This window comes from Emydura macquarii, unplaced genomic scaffold (assembly GCF_026122565.2).
Source record: "Emydura macquarii macquarii isolate MOO-44397 ecotype Brisbane River unplaced genomic scaffold, CSIRO-AGI_Emac_v2 contig_518, whole genome shotgun sequence".
NCBI classification, from domain to species: domain Eukaryota; kingdom Metazoa; phylum Chordata; order Testudines; family Chelidae; genus Emydura; species Emydura macquarii.
In genome coordinates this window covers 44778-62969 of record NW_027130655.1, presented here as the reverse complement: position 1 = coordinate 62969, position 18192 = coordinate 44778, and the positions used below count along the sequence as shown (strand labels likewise).

The window sequence follows — 18192 nt, the reverse complement described above, 5'->3', positions numbered from 1 at the left end:
TACCCCTCTCTGCCATAGGGGAGGGAAAAGGGCAGAGATTGTACCCCTTTATATTACTACCCCTTTTGGGGGCACTGGGCAAAAATCTGCTGATTTTCAAGTCTCCCACCTTGTTGTCTTTTTCCTGGTGCTGTAGAGTTTGAATCCTTTCAATGTGACAGAGATACTTCTGGGAGGATTTCAGGCTTAATTTTAGCATTCAAAATAGCATTCTTCACCCAACCTTTTCAATTTGTCTTGTAATGTGGTTAATTTAAAATATTCCTCACAAGTTTAGAATAAAGACTAAAAAGATGCACACACTGGACCCCTCATGGTTCTAATCATATCCAATGACATTCAACTGGCAAAGCCATAAACTGTGGTTGAAATGAAAAGATGTCAGAGCTGAACAACCAAAGTTTCCTTCTTTGCAAGTGAAAAATCTTTGGACTTATTGGCAAGCTGGTATCAGAATTATTGTTCTGCCCATCTTTGTAGGACAGTAATAAAGGTTTAATACCCAACCGGTGTTCACATTTGACCTAACTCTGAAATTTTTGCCTTCTGACTTTATATACAGTACATCATCTTGGACAGGATTCCACTGATCTCTACATCTACCCTTTTTCACCTTCCTCTAAAGCATCTGGTACAGGTCAACTCATGGCAGGATGCCAGAGTCGATGGCCCAGTGATTTGATCCAGTATGACAATTCCTAAGTTCCAGGCCTAAATAATAGCTGTTTGTGGTGTAAAAAGTCCATCTATTTTAAGTGTGTATTGCAACACTTATGGTTTTTTTTTGCATATTTCAGACCAACACACAGCGATCCTGGGATGTTAGGTCACAAGTTATCAGAAAGTGGAAGAGTGCCTGAAGTTTAAAAAACCCCAAAACCCTCAAGCATCCAAAAATAAATTGGATTCTGAAGGTCAGAGATATTTTGGAGGCTTGGTGGTTCCTGTTTCTTGGTAGGATTTCACATGTCTATTATCTAGAATCAATCTTATCAATCAATTAAGCCTTTCCTGGCATATTTTATGCTTTCCCCCCTTTATGTATCTGCCTGTTTCTATTTTTCCTTTCTAAAAATCCCATCTCATTCATCAGCATACAACACAGAGTAACAGCACTCACAAGCAATTCTTTAAAGCCAATTGCATTGTTTTGATGGAATTCCTTTGTAGATTTTCAACATCAGTATTTTAAAGTCAAATATAATAACAGCAGTACTCCCTATCTGTGCCCTAATCCACTTCAGAGTTCTGCTTGGAAGTCAATAGAGAGCAGAAACAGAACAGAACACATGGACAGAACAGAACACATGGACCATAAACGACCTTTCCGTATCATCCTCCTAGTAAACAAATACCCTTTCCTCTTGCTAGAACTAGGACAAAACAAGACACCCATTTCATTCCTGCAACAACAAACAATGCGGTTACCAATAAAGGGTCCAGAAAAATAGTCAGTCTCAACACGAATGACTGTTTATCAATGAGGTAACAAAACATGCCTCGCCCCTAAGTGTTTTTTTGCAAGAGGTCTAAAATGAAAATAGGAAAGCATTGGCACTTAAAAAATAACAAGGAAAATCACTTACTGTACTTGGTTCTGCAGAGGTATTCAACACAAACATCACCCTTTCTTGTCCAACTGCCAAGTGCTAAAGCATGAAATGAGCAGCTGTTTCCTTCAAGCTGGGGCTGTGTGTCTTAACTAGTCACATGCCCCTTCTGATAAATCTCACTGCTGTGCCAGGAGGTCAGAATCTGAAGATCATTATTCCCCTTATTAGAAAACCTTTTCATAACAGCAGCCTTTACTAAACATTTGACTGGAACATGGGGAAATGTGCTCTGTGACTTTTTTTTTTTTTTTTAAACTTGACAAAACAGTAGACAAACATTAATTCAGGGCAGGAGAAGCTCAGATAGAAACTTAAACACATCCCTATTAATTTTTTGGTTTTGTTTCTCCTCTTACAAGTTACTGTATTTTAATTTGACCTTAATACTAGGAGCAGGACAATTCAAATGTTGGGTGCCACTAATATCCCCTTGAAACAATGCCATGCCAACAGCCTTCCAAAGACCAGGCAAATATAAGCTGAGTGCAACTGGGATGGGGTGAGATCCCCCACACTAGCCCTGCAGGAACAGAGTTGGGCCAGGTGGGCTCACTCAGCTCATTAGGCTGCAAAGGGGAGCTTTTGGCTAGATGCCGCTAATTAGAGTGAGGCTCACCTGTACAGGGGTGGGCCAGTATAGAGTCAGTTAGCTGGCTACAGGGAGGGAGATAAGCTACAGTCGCTCTCTGAAGGGAGGGAGTTGGAGGTTGGCAAACCCAGAGGAGGGGAAGCCATGCAAGTAAGAAGTAGTTCAGGGAAAGAGCAGCTAGAGATAAGACTGCACAGGGACTAAAGCTGCTCAGTATAGGGTCCCTGGGCTGGAACCGGGTGCAGAGGGCAGGGTGAGGTTTCCCTGCAAACCATGAAGAAATGGCAAGGGCATAAGAGATGCTAGCTAGCTGGCTCAGAAAGACTTTGATTTCCCTGGAAGGGGAGGACTTTAGTGACCTGGCTGGAGGGCCAAGGCACAAAGAGGCTGCTGTGGTTCCTGAGGCTGAGAGAGGAGCTGCAGAGCAGATGGAGAGAGAGAACAGCGGTGTCCAAACTGTAGATAGAGGCACTGGCCTTGAGCTAATCCCCAGGGTGACCAGGAGGTGGTGCCAGACAAGTGGTGAGTGGTGCACCCTGTGACTGCAACCCTAAAGGTGGCTTGGGAATAGTTGGATTTGGTGGGAACCCTGGTATCTTTGGTGCTTAGATGCCAAGGTGATAAGTGCCTAATTAATATTCTTGATTTAATATGTGTGTGACAGTAGCATCAAGATAGAGACCCATGGTAGGCGCTGTCCAACACATAGGGCCTGCCCCAAAGTGTGTACACCTAAATAGAAAAGGCAGACAGAGTGGATGATAGGAAGTGTCGTCCCCATTTTGTAGATTGGGAACTGAAACAGAGAAATGATGATGTAATTGTCAAAGGAAATTAAGGGAGATAGGCACACAGCTCTCATTGAATTTCAATGGGATTTGGGTGCCTAACTGCCTTAGGCTCCATTAGAAACCTCAGCCTAAGGACAAGAGTTTTAAAGATACTTAATATCCCAAAGATGCAGATAGGCACTAAGTGGGACTACACACTTTTGAAAATCCCATTAAGTGTCTATCTACATCTTTAAGTTCCTTTGTATCTTTACAAATCTGGCCTTGAGTGACTTACCCAAGGTGACAGAGGAAGTTTGAGGCATTGCTGGAAATACCAGCCAGACTGCAGACAAGCTACCTTAAGCACAAGAGCATCTTCCCTAGAGGAAGACAGATTGCAAAATAAGAATTCAGGGTAAAATTTTCAAAAGCACTTAAATGAATAAGCATCTTAGGTCAGTGGTGATTGGGCTTCTAAGGAACTTGGGCTCTTGACAATCCACCTGAAACAAATCTTAAGAAAAAGACATTTGAGTGGCTGCTAGTTTATGGGGCTAACCAGATGGGGAATTTGCAGGTGACAGAGGCTGACACACCACTGGTGCTCAATTAAATAATTAATAGCAAAGATAGTGAACAGTTGAGAGAAGCTGGATGCATCAACAGAACCAATTTTAAATGACCCTGGCTAGGTGTAAGTGAAAAGATGATTCTCTAGTGGCAGTACCTTTTTGTGGAGATGAGATACAAAACTGTTTTTTAAATTGTTTTCATCTAAAATACAGTGTAGAATGTCGTGATGATCCGGTGCATACTGGGCACACTTAGGGCTGCCTCTTCAGCTGTGCAACTGTAGTGCAAGAGGCTGGATCCCTGGCATAAGCTAATTTACACCATCTGGCCATGACCCCAAAGGACCATTACTGAAACCACACACCTTTCCCCCCAGCAATCCCCATGGGTGAGAGGGTGGCCACCAGAGATCCCCCTATGCCGGTGTAGGTCTGATTTTCAATGTAGCCCCAACATACCATAAAAACAGAAGAAGGGGTGGTGCAGTAGAAGACAGGAGACCATGGCTTTAGCTTTAGGAAGTAGAAAATTCAGATGACAGTGTTTGGATTTCAGGATGTGACAGACCTACTTAGATTTCATCTAGAGTAGAAATACTGGTAAAGAGTGAATTATGAAAAATGAAAACTCCTGTCTCTTTACCTAACTGATGGCTCCTGTTTTTAAAGGACATCCTGAAAAAATCCTGGGACAATCTCCCTGAAAGTGGGTGGTGCAAAATGTTTAGACACCTACTGTGTTTGTACACCCTCACAGGGACTTGAGAGATTAGAGAAACTGGAACCTACACTGTGTATCCAACACCGTGGTTACAATGATGAATGACTAGGGAAAACAGGAGCATGAGACCAGCAGTCTCTTAATAGAGACAATACTTTGGGAGGCTGGGAGTGTCTCATACGATTAGAAGTTCATTTGATTAGCCCAACTAAAGGCATAACCAGAAAGAGGGGGAAGGAGAAGACTGCAGAAGAGACACAGATGGTAGGGTGTTGTTCTTCTTGCCTGGCAGCAACTCAGAGACTAGACATGAGACTGTCTGGCTGACCAAGGGGGTCATAGCACTAGAATGAGAGGAAATATCTGCTATCTTTCCTCTGTGACTTGAGGTAAGTGTTGCAAAGTTTCACATTAAATTTGTTCTGCAGACTTCTTTTGTTTTAAGATAATCTTAATGATCTTGGGCCAGATTCTGGGCCCTTTGCAGCATTCCCACAGTCCAACAGGAACAGAGCTGCAGAACCTAGCTGGAGATTTCTCTGTGTGTCATACTGTGGGAGCAGTAGACTTAAACACGCCTTGAGGGATCACCTGAGGATTCCAATAGCGTAGTACCAATATTATGCCTGTTCCAAGCCTTAGATTCTGTAGTAAGCTGGGGGCATGTAGGGGTAGAAGGGAGCAAGGCTGGACTGTGTTGCATACCTGACAGTGCTGTGCCAGGATCGTTATTCATTAGTGTTTGTTAGAGCAGTCCTGAGACTGCCCTAACTTGTACTGGGCAGACAGCGAATCCAAGCATCTTTCAGGATCAGGGTGGGTGGAAAACTGACATAAACCCACCTATGTTAAGCACTGGTCTGGCACACCTATGGATTTGAGTGGGGTGAGGGAAGAAAATGGTGTTGGGAGATTGTTTTGGTTCCAAGAATGTTTTAGGAACAGTTTCTCATTGGCAATTTGTCCCCTTAAATTTTTGCCAGGATAGTTATGTCAAGTAGGAGTGTTGGGGTGGGCGGGGGTGGGAGAGAAATTACATACTTAACTGACACAGCTATTTCAGCAAAAGCCTTAGTGTAGATGCCATCATGCTGGCAAAGAGTCCTTTTGCCAGCATAGCTTATTCCATTTGGGGGAACTGGAATAAGATACTGGTTTTAACACCCCCATCCATCCAACTTCTGCCAGTATAAGCTGTCTTTTCTGGGTGGGTGGGTGGGGGTTTGCTGGTATACTCTACCAGTATATCTATACCAGCAAACACTTCCAAGCATAGATAAGGCCTTCATTAAGGAGCAACGGTCTCAAGTTGCAGGGAGGGAGGTCTAGGTTGGACATTCTAGGAGGGTGGTGAAGCACTGGAATGGGTTACCTATGGTGGAATCTCCATCCTTAGAGGTTTTTAAGCTGCCTTGACAAAGCCCTGGTTGGGATGATATAGCAGAGGTTAGTCCTGCTTTGAGCAGGGGGTTGGACTAGATGACCTCCTGAGGTCCCTTCCAACTCTAATATTCTATGATTCTATGATTCTATGATTAATACCCAGCTCCCTCATTCTTCAGAAGCCCCCTCTCCAGACAATCAACAGGGTCAACTCAGTAAAGAGCCTATTTAATGTACCCCTGAGATCAGAATGAGGCTCTCACTACTTTGTGGAATTCTTTTTCGAGAGACCTTCTGTTTTCTCGTTTTATTGTCACATCTCAATTTCACCTGAATTTGATTCTTATCCTTCCTGCTTGTCTCTTTTAGTAAAGGATGAGCAGTGACACAACTGGTTAGATTGACATTTCACATACACCAGTATAATTCTGGAAAAAGTACACAACTTCAGAATCCCCTGCATTTACACCAGAGTAACAAAGACGACAATCTGCTATTCTTGGTACAGTAACATTGTAAACCTAAGCAAAAGTAGAAATTCATTGGAAACTAAATTAAGATGCATTTTCATAACACGTTTATTAATTATAAATATTCCAGTGAACACCATCAGGCAAATTCAGGGAATTAACTTGACATTGCTCTAGACGATTTAACTTTTTTATTGTAACAAAGGTAGTTAATCCATTTGCTATTAATGATAACAGAGCATGTACAAATCAGAGTTACACTAAGAACCTAACTGAAGCCAACAAAAGCAAATAAGTGATAAGTTCAGGCTGTCCCTTTGTCCTTAGTCTAATATATTGTGCCTAAGATTTAACATGTTACATAAACTCACCCACTGTTCTGAAAGCATGCAATACATCAGGCACCTCTACTACAGCATGAGTCAAAGAGAGAAGGTTCTCAGTCTTCACTTTGATTATCCTTGCTTTTGTGAGTTTCCCAGATTCTTATTATAGTAAAACTGCAGTTTTTCTTGGTGTCTTCTTTTCTTAAAGGCAGCAAAATGTATTTTCTAAAAGTTAAATGAAAGTTATTCAGAAAACTCACTGATATTAAATCCAAACCAATGTGCTTAACAAGTGGTGCTTTGTTTGTACCCCACCTGTATGTGGAAAGATGGCTGTCTGCAGAGATGGGGATTGATGCATGCCGAGGAGGTACGGCTGCAAGGTGTGCAACATGCATTATCTTCCCCATGCCCAAAGAAATCAGCAGGGAATAAACAAAGTGAATCCAGCCCATGGCTGGCTTAATGTTTGCATACCTCTTTTTCCACGATGGAGCCCCACTCTTCTTTGTGGAGGTGGGCATCCTCTGGATGCAGGTGCAGGCAAGTGAAGCCCTGGCCAGCATTGAACAAGCTGGGAAGAAAGCTGCAGTGGATAAGAAGGCTGCGTGGCAGCACCTGACCTCTGGTGTATCCCCACTGATCTCAGGAGAATTGTATATTTTGAGGATGAAATGCCTACTCATTCCACAGGGATCCCTACCCCATCCCTGTCAAAAAGATCTGGTGGAAACTCCCAAAAGAGAAGTTCAGGGAGTTCCACCTCCCATGCACGCTTTTCTCCTTAGGGGATGATTTCAGTCTAAGTAAGGACCTAAGGGCGGTTTAACTGTGGTGTAAATGATCTGGCTCTGGCTGAAGTACAAGTCCTAGGATCCTGGAAAGGAGGAGGATCCCAGAATTCAGGCTGCAGACGGAGTCTGAATGTCTACCCTGGGAGCCTGAGTCAGCTGGCACGGGCCAGCCATAGGTTTAATTGCATTGTTGATACACCCTAGGACTCAAGTTTGGTTCTCTCCTGTGTGTGCATCATCCCCATTATTAAAGGTTCTGGTTATGGTCTCACTACTTCAGGACCATAGTTAAGAAAGCAACAGAATTTTTTGTTTTAGAGGGTCTGTACCTCAGTGTCTCTCCTTTTTCCAGAACCCTCCCCTCTCCCCCCCCCCCTTTTTTTTTTAAGTATGCCATGAATTAGAACCAAATTTCAGCCACTAATTCATGTTTGCAGAATGACCTGTTTGTATGTTGTTTAAGGAAACTTGGGGAAAAACTGGAAAAGCTTTATTCCCGCCCACCCCGCCCCAAAAGCATGTTTGCTGCCATCTCCTGCTACCTGAGCAGTAACATTGTGACATCAGAGATAATCAGCCACTCATCACTCCCTCCGTTCAGTTCATTTGCATACCTGGGAGAGTCACTAGTACCTGCTTGTCCTGGCAATGGCTGCCTTTGATAACTGACTTCCCTCAGACAACCATGACATTACCACAAGGAAGGGTCACTGGAGGACCTGTAATGAAAGCTGGCAAAAAGCAACTGCCTGGGAAAAATTCTGTGTAAGGGGCTTGCCCAACACCCAAAGGAACTCTGTAGCAGAGACAGAATCCATGTGACTAAAGTGGCATTCAACTGCCTTCATCATGAAACTGGCCTCTCTTCCTGCAATTCCCTCCCTGATTCATTGCAAACCTTCCAACTTCTGCAACAAAGGAGGCAAACAGCCTCCTTTGTTTCACTGATTCCTTCCCACTGTAGGTCCATCCTGTGTGCTGAGATATACACAACAAAATACCCAGGGCTGCCCCCCCCGTCAGCTGACTCTGGCTCAACAGGGCTCGGACTGTGGGGCTATAAAGCTGCAGTGTAAACTTTTGGGTTTGGGCTGAAGTCTAGGCTCTGGGCAAGAATCAGTGCACACCCAAATACGGTTAACAGTCAAGCAAAGTGGATCTAACTTTAAAAAAACAAGCCACAAAAAACTGAAGAAAATGGAGAAGTTACACTATCCCTTTGATTCATTTTGGGGTCAATTGCAAGTCATTCACTTCGTGTATTTTGCAAAATAAAGTGCCTAGCATACTATTAACGCTACCAATAAGTAATAAAAGCAAAACCTCTTTTTCAATATCTTATGGCTTGTTTTTACTATTAAGTAATTCTTAGCTTTTTAGACATTTGAGTATGTGTAATAGCTCTTAATTATTCATATGAAAGTTTATTAATTTGAGCGCTGATAATGTGTTCAACTCTATACAGATCATGGAATTAGTCTGAGTTATTGGCATTTGGGGAGTGTCATTTTATGGGCTACGTGGGGTTTTAAAAACTTTTTCCAGAATTAAAGCCCAACACACACCCAACATTCTGCAGCTCGTACAGTAATAGGTGTGGTTCTCAGCTGGTGTAAATCAACATACCTTCAATGGAGCTAGGCCAATTTACACTAGCTGAGGATCCAGTCCATAATATACATCCATTTCCTAACTTATTGTAGTCATTAGACTATGTGGAATCCAAGTCTAATGAACAGCTGCCAGACTTGCTGGTCTACTTCACTGGTCCAAATAATATATATCCTTTCACTAGCAACAGAACTGAATGAAAGCAAACTGTGGAAGTCTTTACCAGACAGGATGTTTTATAAATATCCAAGTGTGATTTAAAATGCCTACTATAAATAACCGAACAGCTCTCACATTAAGTTATTCAGCTGAAAGGCATCTGAAGGACATAAGTAAATCTTGAAACCTAGGGCTATCAGTTTTATAGCAAGCTGAGTCAGTCTGAAGCATCTATAAGTTACATTAAAGAATAGTTTAAATCTATTCTGAATTCTACAAAACTTTCAGCTTTTGGGCACTATAGTACTGCAAATACTTGCATGCATTTATCTATGATTCTATCAAGACATGTTCCTAGTATTGATATTACTTGGGGGGGAAGCCCGTAGGCCTATAGCAATATTTAAGGTTGAGAAAGCAAGCACTGACAGTCAAGAGATGCAGAGTTAGAGTCAACAGGTCAACTGAACTCTACCTCTTAGTGCTTATGCCTTGAAATATGTGCTCTTTACATTAGAAACTATTTGTAAATTAATTATAGAAGGTGCAGGTAGCAATGCCTACAATTATGCCTGAGCAACACTTTCCATTACAAGATCTTGTCTTCAGTTACTAATAACTTTACAAGAATTTAATGGTTTGGCCTGAAATTTTTAATGTTGTGTGTCTACCTCCAGGTTTTGGGTCTTTTTTAAATTTAAGCTAAAGTTAATCTAATTCAAGTGGTGGAATAAGTATTTTGTGTTGCCATGTTAAATTCTTACAGCTGTTTTGTTAAGAAGCAGTAGTAGCACTTCATGCTTCGGAGCAGCGAATAGAAATGTGAACCTGGCATTGGGGTGCCTTTTGTTGTCCCTGTGAAAATTCACCCAAATTTGGCCAAGTCACAAGCCTTTTAAAAATCTCTGAGCGCATGCTCAGTAGAGACCAGTCAGTTTGCCAGCTAAATGCTCTGAAGATTGATCTGTACTGGGCATGCGCCAGAGCTTCACAGCTACCAAATGCTGAGCAGGCTGTGCACACACCATCCCCACAGATCAGCTGAGCATGCACCAACCCAGAGCTGCAGAAGGTTCCAGGCTGCATACTCACATTTGTGAATTCAGAGTTTCCTTTCCACAGATATTCTGCAACATAGCTAAAACAAGAACTTTAAGCTGTATTTTTTTTGCCAGTAAACATACTAGTTAGAACATTCAAGGGAAGTGAACACAAACTGATTGTTAGAATCAAAACAAAATTTATCATTTCTTTTCACAGGGAGATTTAGAATGATTATATGCTATGGGGCCACTATTTTGGTATACTGATTTAGTATATTTAAATATTTGTCAGAGGTACCTAGACTTATTGAGGCACTTCTTGTCATTTTATAGATTGGAATAAATTCTATAGAAAATTAGCATTTTTTGGTAATATTCAATGAGCTCTCTCACAACACCATTGGGAAATATCAACCCCATTTTACAGAAGGGAATACTGAGACACAGGGAGTTTATAACTTGCCTAAGGTCCTGCAGGAAGTGTGGCAGAATTGGGAACAAATTTCATGCTCTGTCTTGTGACATCCACAAGACTATCTGATTTTTCCACTCCTCTTTTGGGGAGTTTCTGGGTAACAATGCTGAGCACTTACATTAAATGCAAAAGACAAATACATTTCTAATCTGAATAGATAATTTGGAAATAGTGCTTCTGTGTCTTTCATAGTCAGATGCATTCCACAGTTTTCCAAGTACAGTGTGATTAAAAGCCACATAAATGATGCATAACATTTATAAGAAGGGGCCTTTTATTCCCAAATCACCCAATGTCTCTTGTTCTGATTGAAAGATTTATAGCATATCATAAGATGTTTGTGAATCACCATATTGTTAATTATCTAGCAGAGAGAGCTTTTTTCAAAACAAGGCTAGACTACAAGATAGTTATTTATAAAGTTTTGCATTATACATAAGCAGGTGAAAAATGCTCTGTTTTGTTACACTTTTTGAAAGTGCCACCAACCATAGCATCACAACAGCTCCTAACACTGAGAACCTTGATTGTACAAGCTGCACAATGAGATGGGCATAGGCTGAGATATCTGATCTTCCTCTCCCTTGCACCAAAATACCCACAACTGGTACAGGCAATCCGTAACAACTTAAACCAATCCATTTACAATGAATTTACAAGAGAAGGAAAGAGGATTAAGAGACGTGATCCAGAAAGCTGCTGAAAACTAGAGCCGGTCTGAAAAAGCTGAATGATTTTTGTCAACATTTTGAGTTTTTTAAAAGTCTTCACTAGCTCTGCAGAAAACCCCCTTCAGTCAATAAGACTAGAGAACACTCAACACTTCACGTGGAAGAGGCTTTCTATGTGGTTGTAACTACAGTGCTCACCATTTATGCTTGTGAGCATAAGCAAGTATCATCACCTATGACATTATACTCCATAGCCCCTAGTTTCTATAATCCCCACTCATATGATTCTGTTGAAGTTATTCAACTTGGTTGAATCTTGGCTTTTGCCTCTTGCTGAGATTTCCACTTAGGGCCTTTAACAGTATAAGATGCTATCTTGCTTAGTTATCCATATGAGAGATCTATTCATCTTTATACGGCATACAAATAAAATGTTTTACTGTGGTCAGGATTCAGTACAGGTCATATAACAGCTATGAAATCACATTAGGATGAAAGCAGTATGGATGTTCAACCATCATTTGCCTTGGGGGGAGAGCAGGCAGAGACCGTGTCATGTAGCTTTGACCTGTGACTAGGGACAAGCTGTAACTATGAGGCAATGTATTTTTGAAACATTCAGAACTAGTCCAAAGCTTCCCACACTTCTGAATCAGTCAAGAATACTTTCAAATTCAGTTGTTCAGATGCTGTTTCAAGTTCCCTCTTCCTTTTATTACTGAGCTACTCAATCCTTGAAATATCCCCTTATTAAACAACTACAACATTCTGCAAAATAGTCCAGAACAGTAGAGCAACACTGTGCAGGATTACACTGGTACAGTACACTAATAGTACAAAGAATGCTGGGCAAAACAACATAATGCATCATCATCAAAGCTATTTATACTTTTAAAAAAAGGAAGTCCATTTTCCAAATATAGGGTGAAATTCACCCCATGATGAAAAATCTAGCACAAGCCTATGTACCAACTTCCATTTAAAAACTAAATGCTTTGTATCACCCTAAATAATTCTCATCATTCTGACTTCACATATACATAGAATGTTATGTTCCCCCTTAAACCTTGATCTGGCAAACACTTATGCACAAGCTTTGCTTTAAGCAAGTTATGGGACTCACTGGATGAAATTTAGTGGCCTGGGATATATAAGAGGTCAGACCAGATCAGTGGTTCTCAACCAGGAGTACGCATGCCTCTGGGGTTATGCACAGGTCTTCTAGGGAGTACATCAACTCAGCTAGATATTTGCCTGGTTTTACAACAACAGGCTACATGAAAAGCACTAGTGAACAGTACCAATTAAAATTTCATACAGACAATGACTTGTTTATACTGCTCTGTATACTATACACTGAAATGTGAGTACAATATTGGTCTTCCAATTGATTTATTTTTAAACAGTAAAAACGAGAAGGTAAGCAATTTTTTAGTAATCATGTGCTGTGACACTTTTGTATTTGTGTCTGATTTTGTAAGCAAGTAGTTTTGAAGTAAGGCAAAACTTGGGGGTACGCAAGACAAATCAGACTCCTGAAAGGGGTCAGTATCTGGAAAGGTTGAGAGCCACTGGATTAGATGATCTAATGGTTCCATCTGGTCTTAAACTCTAACTTCAATAGAGTCAATGTGACTACTCACCATATTGAAGTAAAACACCTAAACAAACATTTGTCAGATTCTGGGCTTTAGTCAGCACTTAGCCAACGTATGCATATTTAATTTTTAAAATATTTCCTCTTAAATCAGCTCTTAGCATTAGCATTTTTTGTTGCTCTTCTTTTAAGTGCATGTGGTTTGACAATCTCTCTCTAGCACAGACACACCCAGGACTGAAAGCACATTACCAGGTGGTTAATTCCCCACAATGTGTTGCTTTCCCCCTTGCCCTGCCCCACCCCACCCCACCCCACCCCACCTGCTGTGCTAGGCTGTTGCATAGCTCATCACATCCACATGTGGTCCAGGAAATCTTACTTTAACTGCCCCCTAATAAACATCTGCACTTCCAAGATTCGGCTGCTTTCCTAGAATGTTGTTGGACCATGGAGAGGGTCAGCCACCTTCCATGCAGCCCCTCATGGCCAGGTGGCCACTGCAGTGCCCTGCTAGCAATTTCTCCCACCAAGGGCTTCTTATACTCCACTCAGGGGTCGCTTGCTTATTCACCGTCCCTTCTCAGGGATCCACATTTAGTTATAAATAAAGCCCCAAAATAAAACTCAAAGTCCCAAAACACAGTTCATCCATTTTACCCTCTTATCAGGTCACTTCCAGGCTTTTCCTCCCTGTTATCTCAGTAGGGAAACATCATGCCCTAGATCCCTCTGCTGGAGTCTACTCACTCCCAGCAGTCTCCAATTCACCCTACTCCCAGGCCTTTCAGCCTATGTCCTTTCCTGCTTTGGCAGGCCCTACCTGGCTTGAGCCTCTGGTTTCTGACTCTAGCATCTGGGTAGCAGACTCTTTCCTGCAGCACTCCTTCTTGCTTCCTGCTATCTCCTACCCCTGGCCTGACCTCTACAACCACCTGCTGCCCTGTATAGGAAATTACCTGATCTAACCCAGATATGCCTCCTTAATAATCTGGGTTGGCTGGCTCCAGCCTTTAAGGGGCAAGATGCCCTGTTATATGCCAGGCTGATTTAGAGTACCAACAGACACCAAGGAATAGCAATCTTTCCTTACATAGTTATAGGGACTTACCAGACACTGAGTCCAGAAATGTAGGAGTAAATTAGGATACTTGCTCCATAGCAGGTAGGTTGAGAATGGTTAGACCATTGACTCCACCCCTTCTTACTCACTGGCCAGAGTATCTGAACTATCTTGGGGGGCAATAATTTATTGATATAGGCCAGTGTTAATTATTACCTGCTCAGGAGCAAGAAAGGAATTATGATTCAGCAGGACGTCAGTAAATTCCTGACTTGGCTAAAGCTATTGATAAAACTTTGACTTCAATAGGGACAGGATTTTACCCAGTGTCTCCTGGAACTTCTCATAAGAGCCTGCAACTTAAAGTATCCCCTCTTGCTCAGCGCCATACCCAAATTTACAATCTAACCTAATAAGTTCCTGAGTTCTTAAACTCTCAGAATAAAATACATTTGGCTTGTGCATTTAATGTAGTTATCTTAGAATAAAACTTGATTTTAGTACTTCACTTTATGAACATTGAAAAAATATTTTAAAAAATTGTTTTTTTTAGGCCTAAAACACTTAAGCATAGACACATTAAGGACAGGGCAGGTAAAAGCCAATAGCAGTAGGCCTCACTTTAAAATAACAGACCAAAATCAATACAAATGTTTGGATTTCATTGTTCCCCATGTGATGTATGGCTATTTTTCACACCTCTCTATTCAATAAAAAAGCAGAAAAGTCAGTAGATTAGAGAAACAAACAAAAAAAGCATTCTTGTTCATGTTTTATTGTATTAGAGAACTCCTTACAAGCCTGGGGCTTATTCACAACCTTATGAATGGGGAATTTAATAACATAACTCCTGTTAACTCCAAGTTAAGCACGTTAATTCCCTGTGGAATGAGTGGAGAGTACATTTTCCTATTTCAGTTTACATCTTGATTCATTTCACACAGATTGTTGAACAGCCATCAGATGATAAGTTGTTGTCACTACCAACCATTCAGGGGAAGAGTATCAAACTCTATTTAATTTTTAAAGGTGGTCTGTCAATGCCTGTGTGTATTGAAAGGAGTTTATCTGGATACTGGGAATAATCCAGATTGATTAAAGGATTAGAAAACATGCCTTATAGTGATAGATTCAAGGAGCTCAATCTATGTAGCTTAAAGAAAATGTAAGGGGTGACTTAATCACAGTCTATAAGGGAACAGGGAACAAATATTTAATAATGGATTTGTCAATCTAGCTGAGAAAAGTATAACAAGATCCAACAGTTGGAAGTCGAAGCTAGACAAATTCAGACTAGAAATAAGGTGTAAATTTTTGAGAGAGAGAGTAATTAATCATTAGAAGAAATTACCAAGGTTTGAGATGAAGCCTCCATCGCTGACAATTTTAAAATCGAAACTGGATGTTTTTCTAAAAGATATACTCTAGGAATTATTTTGGGGACATTGTGTCCTGTGCTATTCTGGAAGTCATATTAGATGATCACAATGGTCCCTTCTGGCCTTGGAATCTATGAATCTCCCAGAACAGTTACAATCCTGTAAATCAGTCAGAGTATATTATATATTCTGGAGTGGCTGCAGTGTAAGACTACCTGCCCTCACTTGGGGACAGTTACATCGTAAGTACAGAATCCCTCCTTTTGATATGTATCTCCTTGTTCTGCAAATAGTGTTTTGAAGCTAGTGAGCATGCAGACACTGTATTGTCAGCCCTAGCAATGTTAATGCAAGTCATCTTATATTTGTTGTTTTTCTTAAAGCCCCAGCTCCTGGAATCATGATTATGTAAGAATCTCAGCTTTCTTGGTGGCAGAGAAAAGCTTGACAACATTAACCCTAAAATATCAAAGACTAAAAGGCAAATAAAAATCCCCCAACATTTATCGTTTTTAAACATCTCATGGTTTTTAAGCCAATCTCATGATTTTTTGGATCCTGACTCATACATTTTGAGCATTTGATGTTGGTAGTACTGCGATTACAATGCCTCAGATTCTCAGTTGCTCTGTTCTCATGTTGAATGCAGAAATGAAAGTGTGTGAAAGTAGGTAAAGGTAGTTTTTATCCCCGTTTTGCTTTCTCCATAATGTGAGAAGCAGAGAATAGTGGGTGGGTAGTCTGCTGCACTGATTGCTCCTACCCCCATGGGACAAATTCTGTTCTCAGTTACACTAGAGTAACTCTATTGACTCCAGTGGGTTTGCACCAGTGTATGTGATCAGAATTTGGTCCCTAATTCTCCTTTGTTAAGAATATGACTTTTTATTAAAATATGAATTAAGTAATTTCCAAGTAACTTCTCTTTTACACTGGTTCACATGAAACTGCCTCAGTACACAGTCCTGTCATTTTAAGCCATTGTAACTACAAACTAACTATTGTTGTAAAATGGCTGGTTCCCAAACACTTTCCTCTTCCTGGCTAAAGAATAGTCTCAGGTTCTATAGACATGTGCAAGCCAAATGTAGTTTTGAAATAATATTGTTGTGATCATCTCAGACCAGAAACATTCTGAATTTTGAATATTTATGTAGAGAAGGTGATCAAGTCATCCTATATTTTCTGGTGTTGACAAGGATGATACACATTCTTTGCACAAAGTGAGAATAATGTGGCTGTTCAGCTGGGTCACCGAAGCGTAGCTGTTAATATTTCATGAAAGCAATTGCAGTCACTTCAGGATAGATTTTGCAACCTTTATGCAGTTTGATGAGCACTTACTCATCTGAGAGGCCCTATGGAAGTGAGCAAGAGACCATCTGTGTTAAGGGTTGCACAACTTACCTTTCTTTTTTCTTTTTTTTAACTTAAAAACTGAGGACCAAATCCTCTCTCCATTTTTACTCTGTCCTTATGCAGGCAAAACTCTTACTGAAGTCAAGCATAAGTGGAGTAAGAACAAATTAACCATCAACCTTCTCCACAAAAATCTATAATATCTATCAAGGCTTCCACTGCAAATATTTTAATAGTCTATCACAATCCTGTGCTCTGTTAAGCATCTCTATTGGCATTGACTTCATTCTCACCAGAGATGCTTGACATCTCACAAGAGCAGGACCACAATCTCTTAAAAAAGAGAACTGTTGTAAGGAAACAAGCAGTGCTTTAAACCAGATGGAGTAAGGGACTTGATGCAATGAGGTGTTGGACAACCATAGATTCCATTGAAATCATAGCTCAGCGCCTCACAGGATTGGGCCTTTAGTAAACAGTGCTGATTAACACTATTTACCATTATCCGATCCCAGCTTTTTACCTCCTTGCATATCGGCAGACATCCTGTCTTGCTATCTTCACAACAGATTTTAAACGTAACAGCAATCCTGCCAAGATAAAGCAGTATAACAAACACATTTCCTTTTCTTTTCCTCACCAGCAACAGTTTACAATAAGCCACTAATCCTTAATAAAATGAGTAATTCATGAGTAATAGGGATAGTACGCAGGATAGACATAATACAGTACATCATTGAAACAAGTATAACTATTACTTCCATGATTCATTCAAGAATGGGGAAAAACTCATAGTACTATCCACATCTTGTGGAGACTGCTGAATCTTTCAGTATTATCTAGTTTATATTTCTACCATTCTGCCTTCAAGTCACACCACCACCTCCTATTTTGGCACAAGGCAAAGCAATTTTGAAAAGAAGAAAACAAAAAACAACCCAGTCTAGATCACCATCACTGAGTGAAAATCTGTATTTTCCAGGTCTTCCACTCTTTTTAGCACCCATCCAGTAAGATAATATATTTGATACCCTGACATTTTACAATGTAGCTTTTATAGATGATTTCATGTTATGTTTGTCATGACTTGATATAAAATGTGTTAATAATATATCAAAACAAAATGTCTACATTTTCTAGTCTATTTCATTCTGCCATTGATTAAATTAGATTTTGGAATGATTGCTGCATCATTCTGCAATTAAGTAAAGTAAAAGAAAGTAAGTAATCCCAAACGTGTAATGTGATGTCACGCACTAAGAGTATAGCAAGCAGAAATGCTAAAGGGGATACTTACCTTAATTGACACGTATCTATGTTCAGTCCACCCTTTTTCAGTATAGTTCTCCTTTTTCTCCCCACACTAACTTCTCTTTCAAGTGTTGAGCTGATGAGTTTTTTCTTTGCTCTTCTGCGGTACTCACATTATTTTCATTATTCACCCCCTTAAAGACTCTGAAGAGAAAAACAGAATTGTGCTGTTTACTCTCAGCAGCTACAGTAAAGCTGGGGAGCTTTTAAGACCAATTAGTTCTAGATTGTTTGGCTAAATGGCAGTCACACTTCCTGCTATTCTTTCCTGACTTAGTTTTTC

At 40.5% G+C, this 18192-nt stretch overlaps 1 protein-coding gene across 6 annotated transcripts in view; it reads right to left on the bottom strand.

The window, feature by feature from the left end:
- Window positions 1-17986, bottom strand: part of RASGRP3 (RAS guanyl releasing protein 3) — a 91067-nt gene extending 73081 nt beyond the window's left edge. For 3 of the 6 annotated variants that reach the window (XM_067539095.1, XM_067539100.1, XM_067539101.1), the window contains exon 1: window positions 1587-1631. The gene's annotated coding sequence lies outside the window, so the exon portion shown is untranslated. Of the gene's footprint in view, window positions 1-1586; window positions 1632-13620; window positions 13664-17895 lie in introns of those variants that run through there. The other 3 variants (XM_067539096.1, XM_067539099.1, XM_067539098.1) reach the window with 3 other exon arrangements.
- Window positions 17987-18192: the final 206 nt, after the last annotated feature.